The sequence below is a fragment of the Hyperolius riggenbachi genome, chromosome 2 (assembly GCF_040937935.1).
Source record: "Hyperolius riggenbachi isolate aHypRig1 chromosome 2, aHypRig1.pri, whole genome shotgun sequence".
NCBI lineage: Eukaryota > Metazoa > Chordata > Amphibia > Anura > Hyperoliidae > Hyperolius > Hyperolius riggenbachi.
In genome coordinates, this window is record NC_090647.1 from 435,862,971 (window position 1) to 435,873,718 (window position 10,748).

Genomic DNA, 10,748 nt, shown 5'->3' on the forward strand with positions numbered 1-10,748 from the left:
TGTAAGTGACCAAAAAAGCTGATAGGAAAATACTAGTAAATTTACAGATACTCTACTCAGAGTGGAAATGATGATGACAAAATACCAGTAGGAAATACTCATATTTTACTAAAGCTAAACATAACCCTATTCTCACACTTAACCTTCCCTACTTAACTACCCCCCATGGCTAACTTCAACCACTTTCCCATGTCTAATCTTAACCACCACCACCACATGGCTAACCTCAACCACCTCATCATGACTAACCTTAACACCCCCTCACAGCTAACTTTAACCACCACCCCATGGCTAATCATAACTCCCCCCCCCCCCCCCCACACACACACACACAGCTGACCTTAACTGCCTCCCCACCACCACCACCAATCTGCCAGAGGAAAAATGCACATTTTCAGGCGTTTACATTTTCAAGTATTGATATTGAGGGGAAATTTGGCCACTTGCAGCACCAAATAAATATCAGCACTGGGGCCACTCACAACGTAAAATACGGCTACAGATAGTGGCACAAGCTTAGGTGCACCCTCATGTCTTTGTGGCTTGTGAGAGTAGAGTACCTTTGGAACAAGAGACTTGATTATCTAAATTATTATTATTATTATTTATTTATAAAGCGCCAACATATTCCGCGGCGCTGTACAATGTGAGAAAACAAACAAGGGATACATAATGATACAGACTGATTACAATAGCAAATTTAACATGATGACTAAAATGTATAAATGTGTAACAGTGTGCAAACAATTAAATTAATCACATTCAATAACACAAAAGGGTGAGAGCCCTGCCCTTGCGAGCTTACAATCTAAAGGAATGGGGTGGAAACAAGAGGTGGGGGAAGTATACAGTATATATACAGGCAGTGCGTAATTAGATTTAGTGGGTGCATGGTCTACACTAGAGAATATGCTTGTTGGAAAAGGTGGGTTTTGAGAGAGCGTTTAAAGATTTCAAAGGTGGGAGAGTGGCGGATGTGCTGTGGAAGGGCATTCCAGAGGAGGGGTGAGGCACGTGAGAAGTCTTGTACACGTGAATGTAAGGAGGTAATTGTAGAAGAGGATAAAAGATTCTAAATCTAATAATAATGCCAGAGAGTAGACATGTTACTATGGTCCTTGGATACTTCAGGTCCATCCGTCTTCAGGCAAGCACAGTGCATTTCATATTTCAGTTTACTTTTTTTCAAAAGTATCTTGCTTCAAGTGCTCCACTAGGGAAACTTTCTGTTAATTAAATCAATTTCTCAATACAAGGAACCCTCTGCAGCATACATTTTTGCCATGGATGTGTAAGTCTCCACCTTATGCATTCCATGTCAGGGCTTTGTTTTCCTTTTTTTTGCATTCAATTAGTTCTAATTGCCCAACTGGCAGACCTTACCCTCTGGCTGAGAAAGCAGAGACTAAGTACCTCCTGTCAAAACAAATGAGTATTGTCTTGGTAAGGAAGCAGAGCAAACTCTTAGCTAAAACATCCCTTAGAGGCATCCCTTAAGACAGATTATATAAAGTTGCATTGGTAAAAACATTTTTCCCATAAACAGATTTTATGCAAGCTATAGCATTGTCGCCTTAAAAATAAAAATATTCTACATGTCATCATATTTAGTATTTATTTTTAAAAATGTAGTTTCCTCATCCTCAGTTAATGACAGTAATCAAAGAGATGTAAATCATTCCTTTATAACCCTGAAGCCAAACCTGCTGGTCTTTAGAATAGATACAACCTTAGCAGGCAGGTCCTGATTAGGGATGAGCGCACAGCATTGTATGTGTTTGCAATGAATTAAAATGGGATGAAACCCTACATATGATGAATAAAAAAAAATTACTTTAAGGCTGTGTTTCCATCCATTTCCGAATCAGACAGGATACCCATGTTGATGCTAATTTGCATCTGATTTGCTATAACCAACATGGCTATGGGGATTCATATGCATTGTGGGCAAAACTACAGCAGGCAGTATTTTTTATTTCCCCTGCATGCAATTCAGCGTATTAATTTCCCTGCGTTTGTAATTTTGGAGCAGTTTTGGTGCAATTGCTATTTTAGAGAAATTTTGTTGCGATTGCTATCTCAGAGCAATTTTAGTGTTTACAGGTAAATGCAAAAAGAACTATTCCTGCGCTGCCCTCACACTTTTTAATGGCTTAAGATGTATAAGGTGCTGCTCCGGGTGCTGGGTGGTGCCAGTACCCTATGCAAAACAGTAGAAGAGACAAGAGCACACCTTTGGTGTAATAACTTCTTTACTTAAAATAACTCGCTTAAAAAGTTGCACCTACAGTGTTGTAAAAACAAATGAGCGCCTCAGGCCTACCAGCCATCCTCTCCAGCCCTGTGCTTGGCCAAAGCAACAGGTGCGGTGTCTCTCGGCATGTAGCGGGTTGCGGTGGGCAGGGCTTGGTCACGCTGGAGCCGTATGACGTCATGACGTGTTTCGGCTCTGCACACGCCTTCGTCAGGTGACATGACGGTGTGTGTGCGGCTTGAATTTATATCTCCCGGTATGGGCGGAACAGGGGAGTGACTAGTATCTGTCACTCGTAGTGGGCGGAATCTCATTAAGGCTATATAAACAACAATTTATTTAACATAAAAGAAAACGTAACATATAAATGGATTAAAAACATATTGCAGGGCACGTGGGTCCGTATGACCTTCCGTGTAAAATACTATTCCTCACAGCTTTCCATCGGAGGCATTAGTTGGGACCGCATAACTGTGCACCCATGTTTCCTCCGATGACTGTAAAAAATATATTACAATTATTAACATTTAAAATAACGTTTTAGTTAAATGCAATAGATAGTTTTAGCATTTTTGTAAACGTTATTCATCACAGGTGCATTTTGTAAACTTAAATCATCACAAGCGCAGTTTGTCAACATTTATAATCCCGGGCGCTCTTTTTTCCTGTTCAAACGATATTACTTATGGGAGTGAATGGTGGCACCCTTTTTGTCCACTTGCCTCATGCGCCCGAATTTTCTGGTTCTGGTATTAGTAGTGGTAAAATTGCCGTGCACTGGCTATACACTCCAATTTTACTGCGAGTATGACAGCATTTTCAGCATTCTGTGAAACTTCACAATTAACACAAAACCCAAACTGTCCAGAATAGACTGTTTATATGCTTTTGACAGTATAATATACATGACACCATTGGTTCAGTGCTCCTTCTGCATTGTTTTCTATATCGTTAATGAACAGTTGAGTGCATTGGTTATTTGCAGGCCCGGCCCTAGACTTTTTGCCGCCTGAGGCAAGCTTTAAGCAACCCCCCCAAGTCGTGGGTGTGAGGGGCCGCCGGAGCTGGAGGGGATAGCGGGCAGGAATGGGGTATTGGGCCTAGCGGCGGGGAGGGGGGGCGGACCCCCCCTCCCTCTCCTGGGTCCCCCGTCCTCCGCTCCCCTCCAGCTTTAAAAAGTTGCGTGGCTGGCTGGCTGCAGCTGTAAGAGGCAACGGGCGGGGATCACTCACCTCTTCCTCGTTCCTGCCTGCGCTCCACTGACGTCACTTCCTGCTACGCCGCAGGAAGTGACGTCAGTGGAGCGCAGGCTGGAACGAGGAAGAGGTGAGTGATCCGTTGCCTCTTACAGCTGCAGCCAGCCACGCAACTTTTTAAAGCTGGAGGGGAGCGGAGGACGGGGGACCCAGGCGAGGGAGGTGGGGGTCCGGCCCCCCTCCCCGCCGCTAGGTCCAATACCCCCTTCCTGCCCGCTATCCCATCCATCTCCGGCGGCCCCTCACACCCACGGACGGGCGGGTGCCGCCCCCCCAGAAGTGCCGCCTGAGGCAAAAGTTTCACCCCGCCTCATGGGCGGGCCGGCCCTGGTTATTTGCACTGTCATCTATGCAGTTCCATCTTGCTCCTTTTATTGTTATATTGAGCAAAATAAAGTTAGATAGATAGATAGATAGATAGATAGATAGATAGATAGATAGATAGATAGATAGATAGATAGATAGATAGATAGATAGATAGATAAATAGATAGAGATAATGCAAAGGGAATACAGTATATGTAGTTTGCATGAGCAAATGCCTTATGCAGTAGATGTAGGATCCTTGTAAATCTATACATTCATGTAAAATGTATCAAATCTAGACCATAAGGCAATAGAATATGCAAGCATGTATACTGTATATACCCAAATACAAGTAAAGACAAATCACACTGATATTTTTAATACTGATATAACGGGGGCAAATATTTCATCCATTGCAGATATAAAGAAAGCAAAATTTGTCAGTGCTAATTACTTTGAGCTGGAAACACAATGTATTTTCTTTCCTCTTTCAAATAATCTGTACATTGCTGTTAGTTTGTGTATTTTCTCACACTACCCTTCTGTTTTTGTCGCCCACTGCATCTGTCATCCTAAGGAAATGCTAATAACTATGTGCCAAGCACAAATGAGACAAGATTCACACTCACGCTGAGAGGATTATCCTTGTATCCTACACAGGAGCACTTTGAGGGTCATGTAATTACTAGGAAGTTGCCAAAAATTATCACTGCTGCTTCTAATGTGGGTGGGCGGCTGCTCGCACCTCATTGGAGGGTAGAGCAAACTTACACTAAATGACAGGAAAATTAGCCTCCACAAATACATTACTGCTATGCATATCAATTTCTGAACAGTAGAATGCTTCAAAAAGCTGGCATTTCCTGGGAAACTGACATTTCTAGGACATTGGCTGGGATTTATAGTCAAGCAACTTTCTAATGCTTCATTGTCCCTTATAAATCAAATCAGCTTGCATTTGCCTAACCATTATGAAGCTTTGATTAGCATATATTATTCCAAGACATGGATTTTTATTGCTATCCTTTTATAGGTGATTAATTACCCAAATGTCATTTCTTTACTGTGAAAAGGGAAAAAAAACAAATGCTAGAATGGTGAAGCAATTTAAGAAGATAGTTTTTTGTATGTTGTAACAACCCCATCCCTTAGGGTATTTTCACATTATAAATCACCAACGCCATTTCAAGCGCTGAGCGATATATTGGGTTTTTTATTTTGAATTGCCTATCCCTGCGCTTTCTAAGCACTTTTTTAAGCGCTTTTGCAGAGGATATTTTTTTCACTTCCTGACTTCAGTCAGGAAATGAACTCTTTCACTCGTAAATGAATAAATACAATGTATTTATTCATAGAAGCGCTAGGGAAATCACTATACAAAGCGCTTTTTCAAGCGCTTTGCGATTTCCCTATACCTTCCATTGAGCCAAAATGCTCAAAAATGGTACCTGCAGCACTTTTGGAAGTGGATCAGAATCGAACCACTCATATGTGAACACTCTCAGAGGGAATCATTGCACAAGCGCTTTTAGGGCGATTTCTAAAATAGCCAGCGCTTAAAAAAATACACAAACGCTCATAGTGTGAACAAGCCTTCACTCTTCAACCCTCTCCTCAGCTTCCTACCCCACCTCCTGATGATTGAGGAGAAATGATGTAACTAATATTTCAAGTTCTACGAATCTGAAAACATAACAACCAAAATTGTTTAGGTGATACCTTTAACCTATTTTGGTTCCTGGACGTAGTTTCTACGTCCAGGAACCATGCGCGCTACCGCGCGCTCCCGCGGTCGATCGCGCGCGTGCACGCGCACTCCCGGCCGCGGATTCGGTAGCCAGGGAATCAATGTATCGGGCTACAGAGCCCGATCATTGATTCCTCTCCCCCGCTGAAAAAGCGACAGCTTCTCTCAGAAGCTGCGCCTTTTCTGGCCGTTCCCTTCCCGATGCGTCACTGTAAGCGTATGTTACGCTTAGAGTGACATCATGTAAACAAACTCATGGCCGCCATCTTGTGGCCAAAAAGTAATACTACACCTGTAAAAAAAAATATTTAAAATTAACACACATTTACATTATAAATCTATTGTTTACCTCCCACCCTCCCAAAACTACCCAAATAAAATGTTTACAATAAAAAAAAACATGAAAATATTTACCTAAGGGTCTAAACTTTTGAAATATCAACGTAAAGATGAAATATTTCTATATTTTTTTTATTTTAAACTTGTAAATAGTGATAGATGCAAAACGGAAAAAATGCACCTTTATTTCCAAATAAAATATTGTCGCCATACATTGTGATAGGGACATCATTTTAACAGTGTTATAACCGGGACATATGGGCAAATACAATACGTGAGTTTTAATTATGGAGGCATGTATTATTTTAAAACTATAATGGCTGAAAACTGAGAAATAATGAATTTTTTCCGTTTTTTCTTATTCTTCCTGTTAAAATGCATTTACAGTAAAGTGGCTCTTAGCAAAATGTACCCCCCAAAGAAAGCCTAATTGGTGGCGGAAAAAACAAGATATAGATCAGTGCATTGTGATAAGTAGTGATACAGTTATAGGCTAATGAATGGGAGGTGAACATTTCTCACGTGAAAATGACGGAACCTGAATGGGTTAATGACTAACTGTAAAATGTTTCTCTGCAAACTTTCAAACCTTTTACTCGTGCTCACCTAAATGCCCCCCGCAGCTAATTCTGGGTTGGCGAGTAGTGTGCAGGTGCTGGCCCAGTAGCGCACGTCCTTGATCGCATGCCTGCAGCCAGGAGTGCTCTGCGCATGCGCAGGACATTTTTGTAATGTTGTGCGCATTTCGCAGAATGCTTCCGGACATGGGCACTGGGCACGTGATCAAGGACATGCATCGCTGGGCCAGTGCCTGCGCACTACAGCCTGACACGCAAACCCGAAAGTTCCTGCAGTGGGTGTTTAGGTAAGAACGGAGGAGTGCAGAGGGAGCACTGGGCATGAGGACTGCTTCCCATACATGCCTGCTTCCATCGTTTTTAAAATATTTGTCAGCTCTGGTATCCTTTAAAGGTATCACCTAAAGATCTATTGTTGTTCCTATGTCTTTGGATTCTCTCTGTGACTAACACCAGACCACACGCAACTAGTTTTACTTAGCAGCTTTACATATAGCAAAATAACTGGGATCTCTCTTAATATCAATAAGGGTTTTCCTTTCACAGTATGTAAATCTGTAAACACGGGCATAAGTCGCCCCTGGGACCACAAGCTTGGAGTGTCTTGGTCTTGTCCTATGAGTATGCAAAGGTGCAGTGGAGTGTTATACATTACCTGCTCCCCATGGCAATACAGGTCACTCCCTTTCAGCGTACAAGTGTTGTGCAGCCAGCCAAACATTATGTGGCTTCCATCCTTGTCACATGACACGGGACAAGTTCCCCCTAGTTTCCACTATGATGGACTTGGGGGGCCTTAAATATCTCTGCAGGGGGGCACCACTATGTAATTATGCCCCTTTCTGTAAACATTAAATATTGGAACCTCCTGCTATTTCCATCTCAAAAATATTTCCAGAATACATCCCTTCCTTACACAAGAAGCTACTAAAATGCTTGTGCATGCTTTAATCATTTCTCATCTTGATTACTGTAGCACCCTACTCTGTGGCCAACAAAAAAGCAGTGGCACCTCTCTGCTAACTCCTTTATTTACTCCCCAGTGTCTCCACCCCTCTACACTCTAGATTTTAAGCTTACAAAAGCAAGGACCTCTCGTTTGTGTTTCCTGTGTCTGTGCATTTTATCAAATGAACATCTATCAGTATTGGTGATGTTTTTAAAACCACACATCAACTGTATGTGTATGTACTTGTGTCACTGGTTGTCCTGATTGTCCTGTCCCTACCTCTCCCTCTAGATTGTAAGCCTTCGGGCAGGGTCCTCCTCCTTTTGTGTCCTACCTGATCATGCACCTCCATTACTGTGCACCCATGCTATGCATTTGAGTGAACTTAACTTGCCTAATCTCCATGCTCCCATCCAGTGACTGACTAAGCATTACCTTGTACTAGAGATGGCCCGAACCTCTGATTTTTGGTTTGCGCAAACTTTTACGAACTGCAATAAACTTCAATGGGGAGGCGAACTTTGAAAACTAGAAACACTTATGCTGGCTACAAAAGTGGTGGAAAAGATGTTTCAAGGGGTCTAACACCTAGAGAGGGGGCATGGCGGAGTGGGATACACGCCAAAAGTCCCGGGAAATATCTGGATTTGCCGCAAAGCAGTGTTTTAAGGGCAAAAATCACATTGAATGCTAAATTGCAGGCCTAAAGTGCTTTAAAACATCTTGCATATGTATACATCAATCAGGGAGTGTAATTAGAGTACTGCTTCACACTGACACACTAAACTCACTGTGTAACACACCGCAAACAGCTGTTTGAGTAGTGATGGCCATGCTAGACTTGTGCGCACCATAGCGAGAGTGCAGGCCGTGTCGGTTTTCAAACCCATATGGTCGCCAGGCTGAGGTAGCTTAATGATAGAACAACAGTGACTGTCCAGCTGATCAAATTTGGTCTGTCCACAATGAAGCAACAACCTTATTATCTTGGGTGTACCACCCCCCTGAGACACTCATATAGCCGGCGGTCATTACTTCATTGTGTTACGCAAGCCCCTTCACCGCAGCAAGGTAATGATCACGATGAATAGGAGAGCTGGCAGGCACTCGGTTAATGCTGTGTGTGCAGTCAAGTTGGAAAGCACCCAGGAAAACTATGTGCTCAAGACTCAAAAGACAAAGCCTAAATGCAAAAATGAAGAGGAGCCAAAAGAGTCTGGCACTATGGTTTATTGGCAGCGTGAAAAGCAGTGCAAAATAGTGTCCATAAGAGCATAAACAACATATATGCTGATGACTAACATGCAGAAAAAAATATGGAGACAAAAATATCTTGCTGGTGCTAAAAAGCTGTACCTGGATGGTGGGAGGTGGCAGGTGTGGGCGCCAATGTGGTGCACGCTTACCTTAGAAGTGTGTGTATAAAGCACAGCGCCTCTGTATCGGGCGGACACTGTGTGCAGTCAGATATAGTCTGCAGATGCTGGCAAACGATGAGTGAGTGGTGGTGGAGACAGGGAGGTGTGGTCAGGGTGGAAGCTGTCATAGCACTGAACTAGGGTGGAAGTTGTCATCTATGGGCAAAAGCCTAGGTGCCGCCATCTTGCTTAGGAGAAAAAGCAAGATGGAGGCGCCTAGGCTTTTGCCCATAGATGACAACTTCCATCCTAGTTCAGTGCTATGACAGCTTCCGCCCTGACCACACCCCCCTGTCTCCACCACCACTTACTCATTGTTTGCCGGCATCTGCAGACTATATCTGACTGCACACAGTGCCTGCCCAATACAGAGGCGCTGTGCTTTATACACACACTTCTAAGGTAAACCTTTTTTGACATTTATATCAATGTTTTAACCGCGCAGGTCGCTGCTGTATGAATGAATTTGATTAACCATTGTGGAGATAGTGTTAGTACCCTGAACAGAACAAGTCCCAATTGCATTGGATTCTCATTCAATGCATCTACAGTACCTCTTTCTACTACTGGAATAGAGTTTGATCGAATAAGGTCCACAACATTATGATTAGAGTTTAAATGCAGTTTATATACAACTGGCCCTGGTGGCCTTAGCATTTTAGCTTTGTTTTGGATGAATTGTTAAAAGACATATTTGTGCATGTTTTTGCATATTTTGTTTGTTTTTATTACAGTTACTACTGTTGTTTTTTTGCCTGAGGAAGCGGGCTTGAGACCCGTGAAACGTGTTGCATATTTTTGGAGTAAGAAATAAACTTTTGATCATACTGAATCGTTGTGTTTGTCCTGGGGAGGTAAGTCCACCCTTACCCCATCTTATTTTGTTTTAAATTTATGATATTTATCCTGTTGGCACATTGGTTACTTCTGTATGCTATTGTTATTCACCTGGTGGATGGGTGTGCATGCCCTTGTTTCCTTCTATGGAGAGCGACTTCTTAACCTGAGATGGGGAGAGGTCTAATTTCCCTTCATGTGCATATAGTGGTTAGCTGAACTTTGGCAACCCACACTTGTGAGTATATTTCAATTTGCTGCTACAGTTTATCCACCATCATCAATAATACACTATTGGGAGCGCTGGATTTTTTTTCTTGCTTTCTCATGAGTATCATGTTCAACTTCTTACATTCACCACTGCATAAATAAGATGAAATGATCAATGTTGTGGTTAATTGCATTGATCATTGATCCCTCCCCCATGCACAGATCTATAAATAAATGCTGAAAATGCTGGTGCTGACACAGGAGACCAGGGTTAAAATCTCAGCTCTTCCTGTTAAGTAAGCCAGCACCTATTCAGCAAGGAGTCCTTGGGCTAGACTCCCTAGCACTGCTACTGCCTACTGACCTAGTGGCTACAGATCAAATGTTTCGCAGGTTTGATCCCGCTTCATCAGGCAATAATAACGGAGCAATAGCATATGTGGTCAGTAGAAGAGCCAGGCACCACATATGCTATTGCTCCGTTGTTATTGCCTGATGAAGCGGGATCAAACCTGCGAAACGTGTTGCATATTTGGAGTTCATAAATAAAATATATTGACTATTTTTACTACAGTCGTTGTGTGTCTACTTGCAGGAGGTAAGTCCACCACTACCTCCTCTATTTACCAAGAATTTAGTTTTTTTAAGCTCATTTAGCTTCCTTTTATCCTTTTGGTGCCTCTGTTCTCTCCTGCATAATACTTGCATAACATGCATTACACCTGCAACATGCAATATGTAAGCAGCATCATGCACGGTGTGCTAGCACATTTTGCATTAAGTAGCACAAGTTACACTATTTACTCGATGCGCCTTACATTACTGGTTTAAATATTGCCAAAATGTATTATTAGT